This window comes from Heterocephalus glaber, unplaced genomic scaffold, assembly GCF_053883595.1.
Source record: "Heterocephalus glaber isolate CG9 unplaced genomic scaffold, H.glaber_assembly_v1.0 deba00001497, whole genome shotgun sequence".
In the NCBI taxonomy this organism is placed as follows: Eukaryota; Metazoa; Chordata; class Mammalia; order Rodentia; family Bathyergidae; genus Heterocephalus; species Heterocephalus glaber.
Genome location: NW_028258320.1, coordinates 35,458,974 through 35,485,885, shown reverse-complemented (window position 1 = coordinate 35,485,885; position 26,912 = coordinate 35,458,974). Strand labels below are relative to the sequence as shown.

At 35.2% G+C, this 26,912-nt stretch overlaps 1 protein-coding gene across 5 annotated transcripts in view; it reads left to right on the top strand.

The window, feature by feature from the left end:
* The window catches only part of Prkg1 (protein kinase cGMP-dependent 1), a 1,307,364-nt gene that overhangs the window by 276,068 nt on the left and 1,004,384 nt on the right, over window positions 1–26,912 (top strand). The window contains exon 1 of one of the 5 annotated variants that reach the window (XM_087185546.1): window positions 701–25,731. The exons of the other annotated variants lie outside the window; for them this stretch is intronic. The gene's annotated coding sequence lies outside the window, so the exon portion shown is untranslated. Of the gene's footprint in view, window positions 1–700; window positions 25,732–26,912 lie in introns of those variants that run through there. 5 annotated transcript variants of the gene reach the window in all.

Here is a 26,912-nt window from a genome sequence, read left to right as displayed (position 1 = left end):
TTCCACTCACAGATGTTGTTTTAGGTTACAATTGCTGATGCCTACTATATATGCCAGATTTTCTTTTTAGATCTTCAGAGCTCAGTCTGAAAACCTGTAGAACTTCTGATGCAGAGAAAAGAATTGTTCTTTTCCCTGTCCCATGCCATCCTTAAACCTGAGAAGGTAATACCCAGGCTAATGAAAATGCTCCTTAACAAATCAACAACCCAGTAGATCAAAGCTAGTTTCAAAACTTCTCTATTTGTATGAGCTTCATTCAAAACCCTGGGTCCCAGGGATCCCCAACACTGCTGATGGAGAATGTTTTTTGCCCTCTATGAAAAAAAATCTGTACATAATATGACAATTGGGCCTGAAAGAAAGCAAACAACCCCGCTGAACAAGTTAGGAGGCTTTCAGAACTGAAATTTGAACATAATAAATAGCTATGGATTGTAATGAATAAGGCAGGGAAAGCTGTCCTGTGTATAAATGCCTGTAATCCCAGTAGTCTGTGAGGCTGACACAGGAGGTTTTCAAGTTCCAGCCCAGCCTGAAGAATTTAGCCACTTAGTAAGACCCTGTCTCAAAATAAACAATAGAAAAAGTCAGAAATGTAGCTCAGCATGAAGTCCCTAGATTTAATCCCTAGTGTTAGCGGAAGCGGGGGTGGAGGGGGCGGGGAGAGAAAACACAAGAGGAGAAGGGAGAGGGAGGAGGAAGAAGAAGGAGGAGAAAGAAAAGGAGAGAGGAAAAGGGGAGGAGGAAGGAGTGAGGGGGAGGAAAAGCAGGAAATGCTGATTGGTTGGTATAGGTTAGTAGATGTGCTTCTCTCCTCTTGGAAAGTAGGGATGAGGACAGACCAAATAAGTGTACTTGAAAGAGAACAGAGAATTCTTACATTGCCCTCTCCCATCTTTTTGGTAAATTTTAAAATATTTTCTTGCCAATTGCTTTCTTAAATACATTCTTAGAATAGATATGCTCAGAAATAATATAGTTGATTCTAAACAAATATAATTTTTGGAAGGGGGTTTGAATTTTGTTCTATTTTTGTAGTTCTTTGTTTTGTTCTTTTGGAAGTACCTTTCTTGTTCTAGCGTTCAGATGTCATCTTCGGATCTGGGAACAGTTGAGAAAATAATATTGGCTAGAAAAGAACAATATAAACATTTTTAAATATATGATAACTACTTTATATAACAAATCATACCTATGGGGCTAATCAAGATTTATTCAAAATTTAATGAGATTTTTCAGGACAAACTGAAGTTAAAAAGACCAAGTATTTGATTTGATCTAGGAATATTCTCTTCTTTTTTCACCATTTTTATTGTCAAGGTGAATCCAAGACAATAATTTTTTGCAGATAGCTGAAATTTCTATGTCACTCCTGTGTCCACCCTTCTGTTGGGGGGTGGATATGCAAAATAGATCATGTTTATTTATACATGATTCAGAGGCTTTCTCACACTCTTTCCCTCTACCAAAATCCTCAGGCTGTGGGGTCTCTATTTCAAAGTATCCAAAGGGCATGTTTTAACTTCTTTTTACTGAGAAATGTCCTGAAGAACATTTAAGGGGATGAAACACAGTAAAGTGGCTGTATTCATATGTGTTAAACATATATTTTCCAATTACTGAAACAAAAACCCTTGACAATGTTTTAGCACGTTTGTAAGGAAAACCTTCCTAAAATAAAAGATATTGTTATCATCCTTTCCAAAGAGATTGACATTTGACTGGTCATAATTTTTCTATTATGTAGCTACTTTATAACTACTCCTTGGAAAAAATGCCTGAGAGCTCATTAGGGCTGCTTAAGGTAACCTTATCATTTTTTCCCTACAAACGAGATGGCATCTTTTTAACTGCACATTTCACAGTGTTGGCGTTTTCCTTTGTGAATACTGGTACTACATTCTAGAGTCTGTGGACAGACCAATGTGGACCACTGCCTTCCCTCCCCCAGCAAGTCAGGTAAGCAGAGCACCAAGAGGTGATTAAAATTTTGCTGCCCCAATTCACAGACCTTCAGCTTTTCCTCTTCTCCCCAGCTTCCCTTTGCTTAGCAACAGGAATGTGGCAAGCACTGTATTGCCAGCAGATTTCTTTTTTTGCTCTCATATTGAAAAAAAGAATTTAAGTATATAAGACAGCCCGTAGAACATCACACATTTTACTAAACTAGAATTTAATACTCTGAACACAAGGTGCTTCTTCCAGCCACAGGATTTTCATAATATTTCTGGTTGAAATTGACTGAATCATATAACAACATCTGAGCCTCCCTTACTCAGGGAGTGGGGCAGAATGTCAGCATCCAGGGAAGTGCCAATGTATCTTTGAACTAGAACTCTGCTCTTTTTCTCCTCCAGGTACTATTTTTATAAATTTAAGTCATCTAGGTCAGGAATTAAGGCCATCTTTGTAGTAGTTAAAAGGAACTTGGCACTGTCTTCCTTACTCTGCTTAATATTAAGAGAGGTTTTTTATTTTTTTTTTAAAACTCAATATGTATGTCAATTTGACAGTGCTGGTGGAGGCTTTTCTTTTTTCTTTTTTTAAAATTAATTTTATTGGTACACTTTAGGTATACAGTATTATGACATTCACCATTGCAAATTTGCACCTTTACATAATCTCTCTTGGTTCTTTTTTCCCCTCTTCCCCTGCCCTCCGTTCAACCCCTCCATCCCTCCCTATTTACAAAGACTTTGTTTCCATTTTTTCATTTTCTCAAATTAATTCCATTCCCTTCTTTCCTTCAAGGCATTTTCAGATACCCAGAGAGTAACAAGATGGATGAGACAAAATCTCTCTCTGAAGGAGTGGAATAAACATGTTTATTTATGTAATATTAAGATTAATATAGTAGGTTGCCAATATTCAATAATTTATGATGGAAAAATTAACAATTTCATATCATGCAACCTATTAAGAAGTGTCCTAGTTGTGGTAAGAGAGAATTAAGGTTGAAGATATTGAGTATGACTTGTGGAATCTTGGAAGGTTTCATGGGAATTATATGATATCAGTAGGATCTTGAAATAGGAGTAGTACTAGATTCCCCTTAAACTAACATCCTTCTGTCATAGATGGTAGGAAGCTTGATCAAAGGATTTGAGAGCAGAAAGTGAGTTATACTTAGAAAATAACAAACATCTCAGAGTGATTAGAGTAAATTATTCATGGGTTATATAGGGGAAGACAAATAGAGCTCAGAAAGTAAATTGGTGTCAGAGTGCATTATTTTATTAAACAGCAGAGGATCATTAAAGATGTTGAAGAAAGGAGCGACAAAGTCATAGCTGTGTCCCTACTATTCCACTATCTTTGAGATCTACACTTGCTGTTCCGCAACATAGGCTGACCTTCTCCAGTCCAAAAAAGTAATAGAAAATCTCGATAGTATCTTTTAATAACTATTTTGAAAGGAATATTAGCATTAACAAAGGAGTTCAACCTGAGAGGAAAAGAAATTCAAAAAAGGTGGTTTCATAGAGTTTGATGCTGAAAAAAAGATTAGGCCAGGTATTGAAAACTTATATGCCTGAACTGGGAGTGTAGCTCAGTGGTACAGTGTATGCTTAGCAGGACAAGGTGCTAGTTCAGTTCTCTAGGAAAACAAACAAAAAAGAAAGCTCACATGCTTAGATCATCCACACAGATAGAATAAAACAAAGGTCTATGAGGCCTGCCTTCTGCTTTTGTAAGTAAAGTTTTTCTAGAACGTAATCAGGCCCATTTATGCACATATTCTCTATGATTGCTTCTTCTCTGCCTTGTAACAACAGAGTTGAGTAGTTTAGGCACTGGCAGCGTGGCCAGTACAGCCTAAAATATTTATAATTAGATCCTTTCCAGAAAAAGTTTGCTAATCCCCGGAATGGAAAATAAAAGGCAATGAGTTGATTTGATTTATCTTTTATTTTCAACTTCTCTGGCAGATGTTTGTATGTGAGCTATTTTTCAACAATAAAATAGTAGTGTAAGCATGACAATGCCTGTCCTGTGGCAGACCTTTGGCCTCAGAGCCAGGCATTGCTGGAGAGTTGGGCATTGTGATGAGTCAGAGAGGCCTTACTCACTGCTGCTCAGACTGTTTCAGCCACCCCCATAGATCCCCTCTAGCCCAAGTTTCCCATTGTCAGGAGAATCTGTACATTGGGACATTTATGTGCTATATCCCAGTGTTCAAATATTGGTAGCTAATGCAATGAGTAATTTTAAATCTTAGGGGCCAAAAGCAACATTTCTATTTTCTGTATTTGTTTTGTGACCATGTATTTGTGGATTCTGAATTTCAGACCACAAACAAGACCAGCGATGGGCTATTAGGTGGAAGTAAGTTGTATAAAAGGCACATGGAACAGTAAGTATATGCTTCTTACATGGCCTATGAGATTGTAAATGAGAGCGGAGCAGCAGTCAGTAAGATGAAAGTACCTTGCATATTTCTGTCAGTCAAGTTTGTGGTAAAGTGTAATTAGTTTTAAGTGTATTGGTGAAATGAGTTAGATATAATGACAGTTTTTATTACAGTACTGTGTTTATTGGGCTAATTTGCTCTTCTTAATCCATCACATCTTCTTCTAAAATGCAAGATGCAAAGGGAATTAATTGTGAGTTTGGAATTTAGATGTGTATTTAAAATAGGAAAAAGGAGATTAAAGAATTATGTGACAAAATATTTCCCTTAGTTTTCTTCAGAGGTGTGTGAAGAGAAGGACATATTTAAGGTTAAAAAATGAGAGCAAATACTATTTCAATGAGATATTAGATTTACATAAATATTCAATAAATTTTATTCTGTTGATAATTGAATGTACACAATAAAACTCATTACCTTTTCAGCTAAACACTCCTAAGGACAAGATCTTGGTTATTCTGATGAGCACAATGAGGTACCTGCTAAATTTGTTGAACGCATGAGCTCCACATATTCCCTTTCTTGCATATCTCATATCTTCCATTTCTGACCTCAACTTTTGCCCCTATAATCTTAATCATCTCTCTTATTTCTCTTGTCTTCCTCTCTCATTTTTTAAAATTCTAAAGGGAATGATTTTTTCCAGTTTTGACCAAATCATTTACTAATTTTCTATTTTCTACAAACTTTTCTGCGTAGTTTGTTTCAGCTTGGAGTTGTCCTTAGTGCCCTCATGTTAAGTGTGTGACTACTTAAATTACAATACATTAATTATCATTTCTATTAGCAATAACAATAATAACAAAGGTAGCAATACAGTGAAGGTGGAAATATACGACAACAACAATAATAAAGGGGTTTAAATCAACTCTCCGATAGAAAGGAGGACTGAATCAGTAAAAAACTAATTGCTTAAGCTTTAACGATTGCTATGAATAAATGTTCTTAGGTTGCCTGAGACACTTCTTGATGCCTAGAATATACCCAATAAATATTAGTTTCCTTCTGAACATAATGTGAGAAAGTTAGGGTTAAATATTCACATCTTACAGTGAAGAGATATGTATTGTATTAACACGTTTCTTCTGGGTTTTCACATAGAGAATCAAAATGTCCATAATATTTGTTGGAAATGAGTAGTTTGCGTGCATATGCTTACTGAAAAATTGCTCTTTTTATCTGTGACTCAAAATAAACTGTGCATTAATAGCTATGACATTATTATATGTAACATTACTTTATCTCAGATAAGTATATCTGCAGTTGTAGAAAAGAGGTCAACAATAAAATTGAATTTGTGCAATCATAATGTTTTGGAGCTGAAAGTAACTGATAAAATCCATCTAGTTCATTAACCTTTTTTTTTTTTTTTTGATGAGGAAATTATGGCCACAGAGATGAGCTCCATAGCAAACTTTGTTGAAAATGTATTTATTTGAAGAAGTGTTAAGTGCCATAGTAGGATTTAAAGTTGCTTGTGAAAGTGCTGTTTAAAGTGATGACATTTATTCATTATTGACAATTCCAGTATAATAAATTCTTTATCTTGCAGTTGGTTGCAGAGAATTTACAGAAATAGAAAAATGAATGATCACTACAGCTAAGGGAAAATGCCTTTGTTAAATGATCTCAAATTAAATTTGTTTTCTTACTATAAAGCACCTCTTCCAGTGTTCTGAAGATGATTTAACTCTTAATTGGTCTGAGGGATTGGTAATTGAGTAATGAATATAGAGATCCTATTAAAGACAAAAATAAATACACCCAAAGGTAAAGTTTTATTTAGCTCAGAAGGGATTCAAAGGGATAGAAGAACTCATAGAAATTGATTATTTATTAATATTTTGAAACATCATAATATTTTTAGTTTTTGACACAGGCAGTTAATGCTCTATTTAAAATAGCAGCTATGCTTAATTCATGTGTTATAATAACTCTTTCCAAAACTATGAGCAAACATTTTAGTCAAAAAATTTTTTTGTAATGCAAACTATGAAGAACAGTTTAGAAAGGAAAGTTAGGAAGACCACATTTCTATGGACCCACATAAATAGATATTAGTTAAAATTAGTGTATATTGTGGTATTTTCAACATAATACCCAATATTAATTTGTGAAGTATTTTAACCTGCAGGATATGTCAGAAAATGCAAAGGTAATAAAAATTTTCAAAATACGTAGAAAATATAAATCTTGAAATTACCACTTGTTATTTGCTATTTTTAAATGGTTTCACAGTTTTCTTACTCTTTGCTATTTAAACTATCACTTAATTTATGTTTTATAATCAGACATATTTCAGAGTAGTAATTATAACTCAGGTAGTGTTGCAGACTCAGTTTCCAAATTTTTCATTTGTGGAGAAACTCAGTTTGTCTTAGCAAATAGAACATAAATGAAAAAAATGTGAATATTCATGGCAATACTGTAGTCACAGTTGGCGATGTATTTTAAATTGGTGCCTTTAACAATGGGTATTATTTTTTCATTCATTCAAGTGTAACATCGAGTGTTTGTTATGTGCGAGGTGCCCTTCCAGTGCCTTGGCAGACCAGCGGACATTCTAGGAGATCAATTCTTTGCAGATTCCAAAACAGCATATTGTACTTAAGAGTGTTTAGAAGCACAAGCAATATCTTATATTGAATAGTGTTTCCGAGCTTAGAACGTACTCATATTTGTTTATGCAGTGCTCAACATCTATAGTATTTGGTCTTTCAGAGGAGGAAACTAAAACCCTGGAAGGTTTTCTGATGCTTGTGATTCTCACAAATAATAAAGAGCACAAGTGAAGCTTGTGCCTCTAGTTCCAGAGATGTCGTAGTTTGACTTCCACTATTCCCACCACCCTGCACAAAAGTGTGGCACAAGGCTAATTTATTCAGTGTACTTTGGGAGGGAACAGATGTCTAAATCTGTCTCGTTTGTAATAAGACAGGGAAAAAATGAATAGGTGGTGACATAAAAATGCCATTGATTGAGTAATACCAGGAAAACTTATATGAGAAACTCATACCTAACAGCATATCAGTTCATGTTGTTTGCTAGACCAGAGAGTGAATGAGTGTCTGAAATCTGAAATGGACTGTGGACCTGTGAATAAGTTCATCCAATGGAAAAGTGTGAGTAGTGCTTTAGAGTGATGGAGTAACCTGTCATGGTAAGGCACAGCCTTTCCCTAGAAACTGGAGAATCCCCTAAAGCAGTCTTGGACTTGATGGATGACTTTGTCAGCTGTTTTCTCTCTTACTGAGTAGTGTCTTCCAGCTTACTACAAAAAGCAGGAAGGTTAATTGAAGTTGTCCTTTTCAAAGCAGTCAGGGACAGACCATCTCCCTGTCTGGAAATGTGTGTATTTCTCAGCTTAGATGAGCACTGTGTTGCCTACTTCTGACAAGTACCTGCAAAACTATGAAAAAAATGAAACTATCCAGAACAGCTGAGGGTGGGAAACACATTGTCTTTGGTGAGCCATTCACACTCTTACTTGCTTCATCATAGAATTAGTTGTAAGAAGGGGGAAGAACTAGTTCTGAGTGTGTGCAAATCCCTCTCTGATTCCTGCCCCTTCTGGTCCTACACTTCTATGTTGGTATCACTGCCATGCCTGTTTTTATAGCTGAGAAAACCACTTTTCTGAGAGAACTCATAACCAGAATGCTTAACTGTCATGCTCTGTTTCTCATATTATTGCATGTTGCTTTCCATTCATCTCTATAAAGAGATACATCTTAAATAATGATAGCTTTTACAGTGTTTCTAGGATATACATAAACCCATGTATCCCATTTTGCATAAGAGATTTTCCCATTGTGTCAAACACATGGTAGATACAAATCAATATTTGTTCTACAGAATTGGTTTCAATAATTTGAGGTAAGGACAGCTTTGCATTGCTTACTTTCCATGTTTCAATATAGAGAAAAGTCATGTTTACTATTAAGCAGAACAGATACCTACAAGGACATCTGCAGATTGTTTCTTTATCCTGGCATCATCAAGCCTTGGCAGGAAGTTGTGGATTGCTTTTTTTCTGCTAGGTGTCAGTCCTCTTAAAAATGTTTCCTCAGCCATGAGCTCTGTGGGCATGAATTGGTCTAAAAGAAAAAATACCACTTGATAGTATATGTATAATTCACTCCTATTTAGACCATCAAATTTTATCTGCCAAGTGCTCAGTAGAACGATGCAGTGTGCTTTTGTATTTACAAATTATAATTCTAAAAATTATCATCTAGGCTATTAAGAACCCTCATCTTAATGGTGATTTGATAGTTATTGCATATAGTTTAACTTATATGAAGAAATCTGTAGAAACATTGACAGAATAAAAACTGTGACCATTTCCTACTATATAAGCTAAAAGGTTAACTACCCAAAAAAGCTTTTAGGAACTCACTTCTTGGTAAGAGACAACATAGCAGTCAATTAGCATACCTCAGGAAATGAGCACATATAATTCTGCTAAGAATCAACTGCTGGCTCTACTATACTTCAATTAGGAAACATAGTTCAACTCAGAATATGCATAAGATCCTGTATGTAGTTCATAAATGTACATACTTGTTCTAGATCTTGAATCAGTTAGTTATCAGATACCAGAATTTCTCTTCAGTTCTTCTAGGTATTTGGCCATAAACATGAGACACTGAGGTAATTGTAGTTTACTACTTTGATTAATAAATGAATACTTGAGCAGTAGCACATAATTGGGACACTACAAATATAACTTGATAGTCTAATGTAATCCAAATGGGTGTGCATGTGTATACATATATGTTTAGAGGAAAACTCTAGGATTAGCACATTGAGCCTAACAGAAACAGAAGGAGGAAGAGGAGGAAAGGGGGGGAGGAGGAGAAGGAGGAGGACAAGAGGAAGGAGGAAAAGAGAAAGCCTAGAACCAGAGTGTGATGTTGTATAGTATTTGCCATTCAAATAGACCAGGAGCTGTGTCTTTATATGCTAAAACTTTTGGTATTTAAGGAAGTTAAAACTTTTCTTCTCACACAGTTGAAATAGAGTTGATTGAAATTGATGAAGAATAACAGTAACAAAAACATGTAGATTGTATTAATCTACATAAACATTGGAGTCATACAAAATATGAATAAAACTGATAAAAAAGGGTCATATGGTAGAAGCTTAAATACCCCTTGTTGTAAGGGACAGGAAAGGAAGGGATACTTTAAAGCGGTAGTAAATGGTTTTTAGAGGAAATGAATGTGCTCAGAGAACACACATTGGCTTGAGATTAAGTTCTTTTAGACTCTTTGTGGTATTTGATACTCAATCTCTTCTTCTGTGATGTGAATATAATTTTAATGAAAAATTTTATGAAAATTGAAGATAATTGTGTTTCTGTTTGATGGATCTCATCTTTAAGTAAATAAGAGAATTTCAGAAAAAGCCTCCACCTGCGCTTCAGGACAGAAAGAGAATTACAGAAGATTGAGACAGGGGGAGGTGAGAGAGCTCCGTTCTGCTCGAAATGTCAAAGAATCACACTTTGGAGTATCATTTTCTGGGCCTCAACATTATCAAGAAAAACATTTATTGATTTGTGTTTTAAAACGCACTGACACGTAAATAAACATTTGTCAGGTACTCGATCTTGGTTTTTAAACTCATGTATGAAATTAATGTTCCTTTCCCATGAAGAGCAAAAATTCATGTGACTAGTTTTTTGTAAAATGTATCAAATTCTCTAGAAAACAGATCAATTCTGATTGGAATATTGGAATTCTTATATTATTGAACTGGTGATAGAAAATCTCTTCATAGTTTTCCATTCTTTTCCATGAAATAGACAATTTAGACAACTACCCTTTCAACTCTTTACATCCATTGTGTTTTTTACTTTAATACTTCTTGGAAGGATAGTGTAGAAGGAGAAACGTGGTACCTTTTTCCCATTAAGTTTATTGGTACATTTTAGGTATACAGTACAGTTACATTCATCATTGGATCTTGTACCTTTATATGATATATCTTGGTTCTTATTTTTTCCCCATTCCCCTGCCCTCCCTTCACCCCTTCCACCCTTCCCTATTTACAAAGACTTTTTTTCCTTTTCTCATATTTTTCTTTTCCCTTCTTTCCTTTCCCCTATCCCTCCCACCTCCCCTACTCCTTTAGACCTTTTCTTCCAAAGCAGCAAATAAACATATGAAAAAATGTTCAACATCACTGGTCATTCCAGAGATGCAGATGAAAACAACACTGAGATTCCACCTCACCCCAGTAAGAATGCTGTTAATCAAGAAATCAGCCAATAACAAATGCTGGCAGGGGTGTGGGGAGAAAGGAACCCTTCTCCATTGTTGGTGGGAGTGCAGATTGATGCAACCACTGTGGAAATCAATATGGAGATACTTCAAAAAACTAGGATTAGAAGTCCTGTTTGACCCAGCTATTCCTCTGCTGGGTATCTTCCCAAAAGAATGAAAAGAATCATACCACAACAATTTATACACACCCATGTTTATAGCGGCACAGTATGTAATAGCTAAAACTTGGAAACAGCCTAATTGCCCATCAACTGGAGACTGGATAAAGAAGATGTAGTTTTTTTTTTTTTTTTTTATAAAATGGAATACTACCCAGCCATAAAGAACAAGAAACTAGAGACATTTTATAGGTAAGTGGATGCACATTGAGGCCATATTCTTAAGTGAAATAAATAGGACACATGGGTAAATACCAATTAGTTTCTCTCACGTGAAAAACTAAAAGTGTAAATAAGAAACATGGTACTTTTAACCAGACGAACATAAGTTAAAATGTGTCTTCCCCAGCTCCTTTATACTGAGAAGTTCTGAATTGCAGTTTTTCCTTCCCTGCATATAAAGAAAATCACACTATAATGGTATCTTGAAGGTTAAAATAAAAGCATTTTAAGGTCCCAACCATAATATCTGGAATAAAGCAGAATCTTAGACTTAGCGGCCATACTTGGCTGAATTGGAACAGGAAAAAACAGAGGAGAATGATTTTGATAAATTGAATGATGGTCTAGCAGGAGACAAGCCATGTATGCTTATCAAACCAATCCAACAGAGAGAGTTTGTCACGGTTAAAATCACTGGCAGAAATTATGGCACTCCCTGTAACCTGTTTTGATGGATGCAAAATACTGCCCTTTTAAAATTTTCCACTGTTTTTGTCACTAGGACACAGTACCCAGAACCCATAACTTAAAAGAGGAGATGCTTATTTGTGCTAATGGCTTTTAGAAATTTCAGTCCATAGTTGGCTGGCTCCCAGAAAGGAAGGACATAGTGGAAAGGTCTGGTGAAAGAAAGCAGCTCACATCATGGTGGTCAGGAAGCAGAGAGAAGAGGGAGAGGATGGGGAGGGAGATGCACCCTTCCAGGTCATAGCCCCAATGATTCGTGGTTATCTAAGCCCCAACTTCTAGCAGCAAGTTCGCTATAGCCCCCCATGATTCAACCGCCTTCCACACACGTGAGAATTTTAGGGAACATTCCAAATGTGAGCTATAATATCCACGTATGAGAGAGTTACACTTGTTAACATTAGTATGACAAAACTGGGAGACTATAGAAGTCATGAAGGTATTTTCACTTAAGTTTGCAGAATAGCACCACATTGTTAATGGAAATAAAAGTTAAGCCCATCATTTCAGAAGTTAATTACTCAGACCACCCTTTTTCTGGAAATGGAAGAACTTTCACTAAATATTTCCAGAGGTTAGAAAACTACAAATTATAGGCAGTTTCATTGCTTGTAAATCTTGTTTGCTGTTGAAGTTTGAATGGAAATGTTTTTAGAATAGAAGGTTAGTTTTTGGTTAGATTATCAAGTTTCCTCTCCCTGGCTGAATTTCCAGTGAGAAAAAGAATTCTTTTTTCCCTCTCTCTCAATAGGCCTCTCTTTTTAGCACAAGGTGTCCAGTCTGATTTTCGATATCAAAGAGTTTTATTTAACCTTTGAGTAGAAAGTTACATATTTCATTCAACGCCAAACCAATTACATGAAAATTCTACTTTCTGAACCTGATCAAGGAGTTTCAGAGAAGTCAGGGTTGGTCAGAGATGGTGAGAACTTTGCCTGTTGTACTTCTTGTTCACTTTGAAGCATCCAAAATTATTGCCTTCAACTCATTGTAATCAGACAGGTGCAGATGTGGCCAGAACACTGACGTTCCATCAAGATGGAAAGACTTTCGAGTTTTGCATCCTTTTAATCTTGGTAAATGTGAAATGTGTTGTATCAAAAGAACTTAAGATTTTATATTGGCATGCATCAAAAGATTTTGAAGTTATTTTTCTTAAAAGAAGACTGTGATATCAATAGCTGCATATTGTTTTTGTGTTGTTACAAATCAAACAGCTAGGAAGAAATATTTGCTGTGTTTTTGAAAGAGCAGGACAAACTACTGTCATGAGTTAGCCTGACTGCTCATCCTCATGAACTTGAGATGTTTCCCCTGAGTAGCAGTTGCAAATAAAAGCAGAGCAAGATAATAACTATGCATCATATATACCATATTTGAGATACTATTGTTTGGGTTCTAGTAGGTCATTTAAAGAAATTCTATAGTTGGAGCAGTGATTAGTTTTTCCAAGTGTTCCTTTTGATTTACAAGTTTGTAAATATGCTAACATAATGCTCCTACAAGTATTTAACTGCTTTTATCTTTTGTAGCCTTCTAAAATATTCTAATTTACATATCCCACAATGGTATCCAATGCATATATTTTTACAAGGTATTGTGAAAATAGTTAGATTTTCATATTAATTACTAGTTGCATGGGAAATTATTAAACTACATATTAATCTCAGTCAGATGTAAACCTTCCTATAAAGTACCAAATTAGACATTTTATTCAACCTTTTTACCTGGTAATTCAGTAAAAAGCAATAAGCCAAAGTAAGTAGTTGATTTTATAATCATAGATTAATAAAACAATAACAGCATTCTACGTTGCAACAAAAATCCATGCAATGCAAAATTAATTAATTCAGTGTTTTTCTTTAGGGAATTTGGATTTACACTTAATTGAGCTAAAGTACCTGATTGCCCTGGGATAAGTTAATTTGTATTCATAATGACTTTAGATATTATGTAAAGATGGACAGCAACTAAGTGATTATTTATTTCTTTAGATATAAAATATGATTAAAGAAGTGACTTGGGAAGAAAGCCTGGGATTTTCATTGAAACCAGACATAGTATCTGAGTGACAAAAAGCAGTCAAAATATAGATCAATGGCATGTTCTTTGAATTAGATTAACAGTATGATACATTTGGATTCTACTCCTTTTAATGGACAGAAGAGAATGAATTTCAAGAAAGAATGTCCCAAACAACATGAATTTGTTTAGGTGAAATTAGAATAATTCATATTTTCATAACTGCAGATGTGACAACTTAAGAATGTTATACAGCAAATTGTTCAATAATGTAGTGGCCGTCTATCACGTCATAATACTTTGTATTCAGTTAAAATAACTTTTAGTGCTAAATATGAGTAGTGTCAATAATTTACATAAAGATATAAAATTTAAAGGTACACATAATTAGTGGAATTCACTCTCTTTTTTTGATGATTTAAATTTTTCAATTAACTTTATTGGTACATTTTTAATATACATAATGATTACATTCATCATAGGGAATTTGTACCTATACATGATATATCTTGATTCTTCTTTTTTCCCCATTCCCCTCCCCTCCCTTCAACCTTTTCCCCCTCATTTACAAAAGCTTTTTTTTATTTTTTCCCCTTCTGTTCTCTTTTTCTTTTCCCTTCCCTTCCACCTCCCCCTTGCCTGGTTTCCCTTCCCACTTGAACATTTTCTTCCTATTTCCCACTATCTATTATACATTTGGTCCTTATTTACCCTTTACATTTCTCATACAAGAGAAACAAAATTGTAAACATGTGTGACGATTTATTTCACTTAACAGGTGTATCCATTTACCTAGAAATGTCTCAAGTTTATCCTTCTTTATGCCAGGTAGAACTCCATTGTATAAAGAAACCTACATTTTCTTTATCCATTCATCTGTTGATGGACATTTGGGCTATTTTCAAGATGTAGCTGTTACAAATTGTTCTGCTATAAAAATAAGTGTGTGTATATCACTGTGGTATGATGCTTTTAACTCTTTCGGGAAGATACCAAGAAGGGGAATACCTGGGTCAAAACATTCTTTACCTAGGCATGCCTGGGAAAGAGTTGGGAATTTACTAATTCATTTACTTCACTTAACAGATACCTTAATTTCTAAGATGAAGCAGTTGATTTCATAGTTTATTTCTTTATACCAAAAGAGATAATGTAACTATTTAGAAGTACTACATTTTAGAACTGAAAGGGGTCATGGAGTCTAAGATATCAGAATGCTTTGGCTGCAGGTAACTAACAGCTCTGCTCAAACTGGCTTATACAGGTTCATCTTATCATTTGGTTAGTTTATCTCATCTTTATTTATCATCTCACATAAGAATTCTTAAATAGGCTGGACCCTGAATGCAGTATGACAGTTTCCCTAAAGCTCTCTTGGATTTGAATTCAGTCTGTGCAAAGTACTGTTTTCCTGCTCAGATTGGAAACAGGATTGCTGCATTGGCCAGATACCTAGCATTCAGAGGAAGCAAGGAAGGCATTTCTTCCTTGCACTTGTTTTCCTGGAGGAAGCGACCCTTCCCCAGGTCATTTGGTGGTTGGGGTCCCTGTCAGACATTTGAAATTACCATGGTGGGTAGAAAGGGATCCTGACTATCTTTGAAGCTGTGAACTGGGGGTCTTTATCTCCTGACACACATGGAGGGAGCAGTCAACAGAATAAAAATGGTACTCCATTTGAAAGGAAGAAAGGAAGCCATGGATCTTATGTAGGCCATTGTCAGTCCTAGCTCCATTTCATTTTGCAGATCGGGAAATAATGGCCTGGAGAAGAATTCTAATGTTTCTAAGGTACAAACGTAGGGCTGCTTAGTCCAGTATTATTTTTTTTTCTTAGGACATGTTTGTAGTATAAAATGTTTACATTCCTTGTGAAAAATTAGAAAATGTACATAGTACATCCTAATTTCCTTTTTACATTCCCTTTCTCTTCCCTCCTTACTCTTTCCATTCATCTCTTGATCCCCTTCCTATTTTTTCTACATATTTGCAAAACATATTTGGCTTCCTTGTATGAACTGGTACATGTATGCAATACATATTAATTCCTTTTTAAAATTCTTTTCCCTCTACTCCCTCTCCCCTATTGGTTTTCTACAATACAAAATTTCTCCAGTGCCCATTTAAAAAAATATTTCATTCCTTATGCTTGCATTTCCAAATGCAGAGTAATTTCAGCCAGTTGGATGTTTTAAGTTGAATAAAAGCTGAAAGAACAAACCATTTTGATTTTGTATTCCTCAAAAGACATGTCTAGTCTCTCATGAACCTATCACAGATCTCTGCTTCTTGAAACTTTTCATAGAGGAGTTTTATTAATTTGTATGGTTAGTTGATTGTAAGTTGTCCCTTTTATTAAAAATCATGATGTCAGAGGTACTGACCATTTTTTGCTTGGTAGTCAATTTTTTCTTGTATAATCTACACACAAGAAAAGAATGAAAAGTACATTGTGATATTTTTAAATCTCATAATCATAAAATATGTGTTAAGTATTATATGTGAATACATATGATACTGTACTTCTAAGCAACATATAGATGTGGTCTCATGTACTGAGGTAGTATTATAGATAGAATGTGTAAAGGATATGTAATGATAATAATTTGAGACAGTCCATGTCATATGAACACTGGAGATAATAAGTGCCATCAAACATTAGGAAAGTTCATTGAACTGTGGTTTTGGAGACTACACAAAGGAGTGAAAACTACTGAGAACTGAGTAGAACTGAGATGAATGAACTAGAAGGAATCCAATGGAGGAAGATAAACTAAGGGCTAAAAGTTAGGTGCATTTTAGGAGTAGTTTTAAGGCCATTTTGGTGCAGGCATTTTGTTACTGGGAATGGAAAGAAGGAACATGGCAGAGCTTGAAAGTAAGGAAGATGGTGGGAGCAGACAATGTGGGCTAAGACACTGGGCTATTTGAGAAGGTCATAAAGTTTTCAGGCTGGAATCTTTACATAAAGGAATCAATATTTACCAAGATTAAAATGAAAATCATGTGTATAATGGGACTTGAGGGAGAAAAAGCAGTCAGACAGCCCATATATAAACAAAAATTCAAAAAAGAGGGGGAAAGAAATTGTCACAAAAGGAAAAAGAAGATAAATTTTCATTAATTCATAGGACAAGATAACTGATTTGATATAGTGGCTAGGATAGCCCAAAGCAAAATTCCTAGATGGAGAGCCTTGAAAAATGATGGAATTACTAACAAATTCCAGAGGGGGGATATATTACACACACACACACACACACACACACACACACACACACACACACACACAGAGCTATCCCCTAGAGAAAGTGATTAGTTTTGTGTTCAATGGTTGGTTTAGGTTTTCAGAATCAGTGGGATGCATAGAGCTTTCAGACAGCTGGAGATGTGCAAATGATTTTCAAATTTAGCAGAGCTGGTGTTATGGATTAGAAAGAATGTCATGTGTTGATGAGGGGCAAAATCGTGTGTGGGTCAGAGGTTCCTGCCACTTAACAAAATGCCTGGCATATATGCATATCTCAATACATATTTATTGAATGGAGATGAAAATTTAACCAAAATAATTTGGGTTGGAAATCACAGATACCCATCAGATATTTATTTAAAGATTGAGTGTATCAGGCGAGGTAACTGAATAATGTGGGGACAGGGCTGGCTTTAGGCGTGACAGGATTGATATGTTTTCATAGTTATAGGTTTCTAACTCTCAACTCTGGTTTGTTTTGTGTTAATGTTTTTTCTCGGATTAGGTCTCTGATTTTCTGGCACATTCTACCCCTTTAGCCACCCCCACGGAAAGAGAGCTCCTCTTTTCACCAAATCCTGACTAAATACAAGGATTCACTCTGCCTGAAAAACCTTTCTACCATCCCTGAACCAATCACTGTGATTCTGATTGACCAAGCCTATTCTAGAATCAGAGGTTGCTGTACTGCCCGTCAAAATTGTCATACAACCTCAAAGAGGATAAGGACCATAATCGATTTAAAGAAAGCCGGCCTTTTATTTTTTCCCCCACGAGAAAGGAGTGTGGTAAAATATAATACCTGTCCTGGGTCAGAATTATGGGGAGATACTAACAATTGCAGGCGAGCTCAGAAAATGCTCATATTTCCAGGGCATGATGAAAGTGGGGTCAGTGAAGGAGAAATAAATGAATCGGCAGGGGGGGCTGTGCTGCGACTGTGAAGCACAGGTAGGAATCAATCAGGTCCATTTCTTGATGTATGACTCGTGTATATGGCTTCCGGAGATTGGCCATATTCCCCTGCTGCGTTCGTCTTCTCGGTAATTTAGGAATACAGCACGACATTCAGAAGTCCAGAGGCTGAGGTGAAATAGCTATTTCTACCATTCTCAGGCTGTTCGTTCCCAGATTCAAAGCTTGGACATTTTAAGAAGAAAGAGTACCTTAAGTAAATAATCTGGATTATGAATTTTATAGTTTTGGGTTTTAAAGAAGTTTTCAAAAGAAAAAAGTGGGATAAGAACAAATGAAAGTACCTAACGACTTAATTCTTCAATTTCTTTTTTATCTATTCTAAGGTCTCCCTAGTCATTGCCTAGCTTCAGGTCAGCAGAAGCAGAGCTTGCTCAACTGTCTCTTTGGCCTGCACTTTCTGCTCTGCATTTTGTCTCCTCCTCCTTGTGAGGTGAAAAGCCTGGCATTGCAGGAATGGGTCAGCCCTGTGTCTCAGTGGCCCTTGTGGACTCATGTGGCCAGAGAATACTTTGTTCACTCCTCAGAGCTTGGATGATATTCCTGGCATAAAGAGTTTAGCAAACATATGTTGTTATCATTAATACCCTACAGGATTATTATCATAAATGTGTACCTAGGCAAATGCCAGCAATAGGCACATTGCTCTGTGTAGGAACCCACTATTTTAAGATATTTCCCTCTAGGAAATGTATCTTGCATGCCAAAAGTTAATTCCCTTGATGTTAGTCAGGTCATTATTCCTTTACTAGAACTTCACATTTAGCTATTATTTTACTCTTTTGAATATCTCTGTGCTTCTGTCTTTAGTTGTTTCAATGCTTTTTTATCTTGGTTTTATATTTTATGTGCTTGTATATTTGAATTATTTCATGAGGTACATTTATTTTGTGTAAAATCTAAAGCCTAAAATATAAGATGCATCTGTGCATTGCTGTATATATGTATATACTACATGTAGACACACATATGTGTAGTATACCTTCATACATTCACGCATGTGCAACCGTCAGTATTCACCTAAAGCTTTAGTGAGAATGATGTGATGTTCATACCATTTCTCGTCAAGAAGATCAGTTAGCAGATATATCTCAAGGACGTATTTCTTTTCTTGAAAAGTTCTCATAGCAGTCACTGTGATTATCATTTCCTGTGGCTTTACCATGTGCTACAGACTCTGCTAAGTGACTTGTGTTCATTATCTTATTTCACTTCACTTCTACAGTAACTCTGCGGGGTGGTATGATCCCTGTTTGGGTATGTGGGAGTTAAGGAGCTGAGATGTGAATTAGACCATGGTGGGACCCACATGAAGGCTGCCTGTTTCCAGGGACTGTGCTCCTACCAACTGCACATAATGCTGCCTGTCAGCTCCATTGCTCTTCAGCTCCACTGGAAACATCTATACACTTCACTTAGAAATGAGCTAAATGAACCAAAGAAAAACCTGCTAAAAATTTTCATAAATAAAAAGCATTTATTGTATTGCTATTCTGATCTAGTGTCCTGGTGTTTAGATATTAGGATCAATAAACATTTTTTTGTTGCGCCAGAGTTATAGTTCTCTGTCTCTTGTCTCTGTCTGCCTCTCTCTGTCTCTCTTGCTCTCAATCTCGCTGTCACTCTGTAGCTCTGTACCAGGGATTAAATCCAGGGCCTCACACAAGTAGGTAAGTGCTCCACCACTGGGCTACATCCTTAGCCCCATTGTCTCCTTTTTGAGGAATTGTCTGTATGTGTATTTTTATACTCCTGGATGATTTATTTTTTAATGCTATATTACAATTTTAAACATTCTTCTTGTTATAGCGATAATTTCTCTGGGAAATATGTAATAATCTGATCATATTGTGCAAATGGTATGTTTGCAAAAGAGGACTAATGACTGGGACATGTAGTGACTGAAAAGTGTCCTCTATAAAAATGCATGTGCTGAAATGTAGATTGCTCCAGTTTTCTGTTGAAATACCTATCTTTGCAGGGAATGGTAACTTTCCAAGATTGCAGCTTCAGAAATCAATTCTGTTCATGCAGATTATTGAAGATTAAGAGAAAATACCAAGTTCAGAATAAGTGTGAGGTGATTACACTTATCTGTACAGGAATTGACAACTTTTGGTTACCAATAAGTTATAAAAAATTGTAAATAGCTTAGATGAGACTTAGGTATCAAAACCCCCCCACCAATTCTACTTCTTTTCTAAAGGAGAATATGTAGAAAGCAAATTCCAGAAACTACCACAGTTATAAGACAAGAATACTTTGTTTCTGCTTCATATTTGATAAGAACTGTGCTTCCTTACTTTAAAACTCTGCAGTTTGCAAAATATGTCATAACTTAAACTGGGATATATAAGCACGATATGGCAAATGTTCTTCAGCAAGTTTTCAAGGGATTGGAGTATTTCCCAAATCTTTTTGAAGAGAAAAGATAAAGTATTTTTGTTTTAGATTTCCAAAAGATAATTTTATTAATACAAATGAAAAATACTTTGAAATTACAAAGCAGGCTTTTATTTTGACATGTTTCTTCCCTACCCAAACTTTTAGTATTGTTTTCAATTGATCATTGGATTTCACAGAGAAAGATTAAGAATTATTTTTATGATGTGTTATGTTAAATCTGGAAAAGTTTGCATTATAACACTACTACATTTTGAGATATTCTTGGAGCTCGAAATCAAATATCTACATTTTTCTAGATTTATTCTATTTGAGGTATATTAACTGCTGAGAAAAATACACATTCATTCACCCTATTTTCTTTTCCAAAAATGAACCAAATATTTGAAATTTAAGATAGTATCTGATAGACTTACAACAGTTTCAGTTATAAATAATATAACTGTTGAAGTGAAGCTTGTATTTTATATTACCAAGAAAATTGCCCCGGTGCATGCCTGTTGTCAGTCTTGTATAGGTTTATCACTTTGATGTGGTTTGAAGATCAAGTTTCATATCCTTTGTTTTTGGTCCAATGCAAAGATTATTTTAGTATAGTCTAAAAGCACCCAAAGTTTGGCAAATTTCTATGTGAACTGCAATAACCTCTAATATTTCTTTTTATTCTCACCATTCTCTAAAGCATTGTTGGCAAACATAAATGCCAGTTTAGCAGGAAAGGCATGGGAGGAAGCTTGGCACCATCGCACATGGATCTCTGGTAGACAGGCAGCTATTCAGCTTCAGCAAAGTGCTAGTTTGTGGAATTCCAAAGCAAATGTCATCAGGTCTTTCTATTTTGTTTTAAAGAAAATATTAATTCTTTAAAAAATTATTATTAACATGAAATATATTAATTTGTCTAAATTATTTTCATATGCTGTAGACTAATTCAATTTTTAAAATAATCTCAATTTTTAAAAAAATCTCAATTTTTAAAAAATCCTCATGTGTGAGCCCCATGTGATTTTAGAGTCGCTGATCTGCATAGTATTAGCTCAAGCATTACACCATATGACATCTTTATCAAATAATATTTATTGAGATCTTGGGTGGGTTTCTTGGTAGATCTTCTGATATTTATTAGAAGTGACATGATCTTCTGGTTATTTGCTGCAGAATCTATTTTCCTTACCTTGGTCCAATTTAATCCCCTTTTTTGAAATAAAAAGTGAGGATTTGACATAACATAGAGCCTACATTTGGGATCCTAATTTTGTTACTAATCTAGTTCTGTTGTCAAGGATTCCTTTTTTCTTTCTGAGACAAAATCTGTACCTTATATTCCAGTTTTGGTCTTTTGTTTTCTGCCAATTTAGTTGTTACTAAAAGCACATCCACAATCAAAATGTCTGTAGGATTGGGTGCTACATTAATAAACTTGCTTACGGTTTAATATCCAAACTCAATTCCCCCAAATCAATATAGTTTAGGCCTTCTGGTGCTTAACAGACTTCACCAATGCCGACTTCTGGCTTCCTTAATCTTCATTGCTTCTTTCTAAATTTTTAGTTGCTTTCAGTGTTTCTTGTTTCATCTTGATAACCTTAATACCGGTGACTTGCTTGTCTAGATGTTTTGTTTTGTTTTGTTTTTCCCCCCCCGGATTCTGAGTTCCACATGCCTGGCCAAATTGGTCTTGTTAATTACAGCTTTTTTCTGCCTCAGTGGTAGAACTTTGTCTGGGATGTCCAGGTCTGCCAGAAACTGCCCTAATTAACTCTGTCTTTAAGGTCAGGTAAAAGCCTTTGGGAGGATGCTTTTGGAACTGCTTTTGTCGTTGGAGGAAAAAGAAAGGAGGAATAAAATGTTGCTGTCTGTATGCACTTGTGCAGTTAGAGCGAACTATTATATCTAAAAACTTGTGTCCTGTGGCTTTTATGAAAAAGTAGATTGGTGATTATTTCCTTAATATAGCCAGTTGATACAGGAAAAGGAGTTATATTTTCTAACTTCCTACTGATTTGTGAAAGAATAAATGCTGGTACTGGTAAAATCAGTAAGGTAACAGCCTATTAAAATACTCTTGTGGAGTTGAAAGAGAAAATGCAGATAATACTGCAATGGTTAAGGTATTACCTGTGATAATCCCCTTTTAGAGTGTCATATCTCTTTGGGATTTTTCTCAAAGAACATGGTAACCCCTAGTATACTGTGATTGGATCAGTGAGCTTGAAAAGCCCCAAAGAACTAAACACTTATGTGGACGTTTCCTTTTACAGTCAGTTTCTAAATTCCAAATTCCATAAAGCTCAAACTTATTTTCATGTAATCTCCATCACAATTGCATATTGATTCATTTTGTTTTTGAGGAAGGAAGAAGAATATTCGCGATGGCTTATGCCATCCTTCCATCTCCTTTTGTCCTTCTGTGTGAGGTTAGGAAGGGGGAACAACAATGTGCCAAATGGTTTTGAGCTTGTCTTATCTGGAAAACTTAAGTAAATTCTCTATTAAATATATTTGAAGGTTGGATACAAAATGTTGATTTAGGCTCCTCTAGGAATTTCAACTATAGTAAGATAGAAAATAAAAGGCTATAATTTTTTTTTTGTACCGGAGATCGAACTCAGGACCTTGCACTTTCGAGGCAGGCAGCAGAACCACTGAACTAAATCCTCGGCCCAAGGCTATAATTGTTAATTATAAGTTGAGCCTTCTCTCATTTCATATATTATGTACCATATCCTATGTAACCTTGTTTCAGGATGTAGACAAGCTCCTGTTTGCAAGGTATTTCAACTTTGAAGAAAAGATTTAAGTAAAGTCATAAGTAGTAGTATGTGTGTATATAGAAATAAAATGTGCTGTGTAAATATGGAACATATACTGATGCTGCATTTGAATTATAATATTCTGTGGCAGATGGGGTACATGTGAGTTGATTCTGCTGTGCAGCTTTTACTTTGCTGTCTGTGGACTCTGAGAAAATGTCATGGTGTTTGTGTTTGTTCTGTTAAAGGTTATTGTTTGGTGGCATGAGTATATCACATAAGTGTAAGTTTGGAATCTTTAGAAAAGAGTGATTATAAGGAAATATGACTTTCTAAAAAATAAAAAAAAACAGATTTGACACATTTCTTTGAATATCCTCTTCATAGTAACACCTGGGAAGCTTATATATTTAATCCAGAGGGCTTTCTTGGACAGTTTTGCATTTAATTGAAAATTGCCCTTTTAAGCTGTAAGTACATTTTAAAATTATTTTCAGTAGTGCCAAGTATTAAGCCTTTCAAGATAAATTTGATCTTCAAAAAGAGTGAAATGGAACTGGATGTCAATGCTGAAAAATAAGGTAGGCTATAAAAATAGGTAACTTATGGTTTATATATTTTATGCACATAGGCTTCAGATGAGGCTGATTTTCTTATATAACAAGTAAGAGAATTGTACATCCAATTTTAACAAGCATTTCAAATGTTTTGGGTGATATCAATATTAATAAATAAGTATATACATTTCCAAACTGATTTTTTTCGAGGAAAACATTTATTTGGGTATATAAGCTTGTTTTGTTTTCTTAGTTACACTTCTCAGAGAAAGAAGTGGCAAGAAGTTTAATACAAGTAGAAACAAAGTAACTTATGAATAATATTCATAGGATTTCCAGGTAAAATACTTACACTATTTTAAAGTACATCTCAAGCAATATTTAATCATACTTATACTAAAAATTATTCTTGTTAATATGAAATTCAGATGTAAGAAGAAGTCCTGTGTGTTTTCCTCAATTTGGAAAGAGCTAAACACTAATCAATAGTTGTTTGACAATCTTTTGTGGAAGACCTCCTGTGTAGGGCTATCAAACATATGGTCTTACACTCCAGCAGAGGAGACAGGAAATATATAAATAACCATATTTCCATTGAAAACTGTAGTTTTCCAGGGAAGATGTGAACCATACCCTTTCAAAGAATAAAGAGGTTACTTCTGGTTGAAGAAACTGAAAGCATTGGAGTTGATATTAAGTTTGGCCCAAGAGGATAGATTTTTGCCCACCCAGAAGTAGTAGAGAAAAGGTCCATCTAGGCAGAGAATAGCCCAAGGAATAGCATGAATTTGGGAAACTATTTAGTGTTTCTAAGAAATGATAGTTTGGTAAAGTAGTGGTTCCTGAACTTCAGCACACATCAGAATCATGTATAGGGTTAAAAACACAGCTGAATTCCACTCCTAGAGTTTCTGGCTCTATGTCAGTGTGGGTCAACATTTCTACTGTCTTAGTTACTTTTTCATTTCTGAGACCAAATACCTGACACCCAAAGTTAAAGGAGGAAAAGTTTATTTAGCTTACAGTTTGTAAAGGTTTCTGTCTATAATCAGCTGATTAATGAGAGTAGCATTGCAGAGGAGATACAGTGCATGGCAGAGAGAAGGTAGCAAAGCAACAAGAGTTGACCACAGCTCTTTCTATCCCTTATATCTTATACAGGCTACTTCTGATGCATGCGCCTCATACCTTTAATCCTAGTGCCCATGATCCTAGCATTGCACCATGAATCAATCCCTGCATCACACATTCTAGATCCAGCCACCTCTGAAAAAGCCCCACCTATGACTGCATGAGGCTTTGGAGGGACATCTAGACATAAATCATAACACTTGCCAAGTTCTCTGGTGATTTCCTAGTGTTCAGCTGTAGATAACTATTGGAAGATCAAGTGGGTGCTCAAAATATACAATGCATGTTTAAATTTTAAAAATTTATTATAGTAAAAGACATATTGCTATGTATTTCCCTCAAAATATATCCCCCCAAAACATACTTATCCCATTATTCTTGCCACTTTCTGAAGCAGTTCTAGTAGTTCTCTTTCATTAGAGTTTTTATAAGGTTATGATCCAAACTATGGAGAATGCTGCTGTTGAGTGCCATCCACTGTTAAGGCAGGCTTATAATAACATTGTGGTGTGTCCTCATCCACCAGATCTGGGATTGTGCAACTTCTGGCTTTTATCCAAAGTCAAAATGACCATGAAAGGTGAATCTTATGAGTAAATTGAGGATATTGAGGCAGTGCAACTAACCTCATTAATGGGCTTGATGGCAATGTATCTTTTACTGTAATAAGTTGTTTTTTAAAAAATATTTGCTGTATCTTTGGATCACTCCTTGTAAGGCAAGAAATGTAGGTCAGATCTGGAGGGCCTCATTATCTTTCTCTAGAACTTAAGTCTTGTTTAACAGGAGATGGGGGCCATTAAAGTTTGGCAAGCAAAGTAACCCATTTGAGTTGTACTTTAAGAAGATCTAGATAAATCACTGTGTGGGACTGATTGAAAAGAACGCTGACAGACCAGAGAAGAAGGCTGGTTAATTATTTCTTGGAATAGATGGAACAAGAAGCCAGACCCCAGAGTGGTGAGGTAATATCCAGATTGGAAGGAAGAATTGCTGTAGAGAGTAGCTTTTTATTTTTATGTTTAAAGGGCAGGTGATAGATTATCTTTAATGGACTCTTTTCTCACAAGAAGACAATTTCAAAATTGGTAAGAATTTCATTTTTCACTATGACTTCAATTTTGATAAAATATACTGAAGTTTTTGTTTAATTAAACAGCTTTTACCTGTTCAGTTAAGGCAACCTGTTTTTCATTATAAAGTAAGCAGTTAATATAGAGGTTGCTCTTCATTAAAATATTTACAGGCAGCCCAAGAAGTTAGTAGATAAAGCTGAATGAATACTTCAGTAGATGTGTACTTTGGTTCCATGATTTTATCATTGATATTTCATTTCAAGTTATAAGGAATGCAACCTAAATTTTCAAGACATTTTTCTGAGTACTGCTTTATTTTCTTTACTGAATGACTTCTTTAGCTCACATTAAGATATAACATTTCTTGTGGCCAGTATTTGCCAGATCCTGTGAGAAGATCCAGTTTAGAGATATAAAAAAAGCAAAACAACCCTTTCCTGGAGTGACATTCAAATCAGCTAAGAACTGGAATAGAAAAGGCATTGAGGAATCAGAATGGATGCTTGTCGCAGATGCCACCAATACCTTATTAGTACTGCTGAAAATTAGTTCTGTTGCCATACACATGGAACTTAATGTCTCATTTTTACCTTTGTTTCTAAGTCAGTTTTAATTGTTTTTTAATGAAAATTGTGTATTTAATAGTGAAAATCATGGGAAAGTTTTGAAAATATAAAAAAATCATAATGATCATTTATAATTACATAATCTTACCAACTAAATGTTCAACACATTGGTGTACATATAGTGTATTGTCAATAATAGATAATTTATATTTTCTTATGCCAATTATTATTCTCCTAAAATGTAGCTTATATTGGCTAATTGCCATCATATAAACAATCATAATTTTACTCCATAATTGAAAATAATGCATGGTTTTAAATTTTATTATGTTAAATGTTTTTGTGATTGTATATCCTTATATCTGACATTTTCTCCTTATACTTGGCAGTTTATTTCCATCAAACAGCTTCATATTCCAGATGTTTTGTTTTATTATAGAGGCAATCAAATTCTATCTTGAAAAAGATAGATGAACAATTTAAAGTTAGATGCAACATTTTAATGCATGGTGTAGGTCAGGGATTCCTAACATGCTTTATTTTACCACACACAGCAAGCCATAGAGGCAGCTCACAACTCGAGTTGAAGGAGATCAGGATGTTTAGCTACCGGCCCTCCTAGAAGCT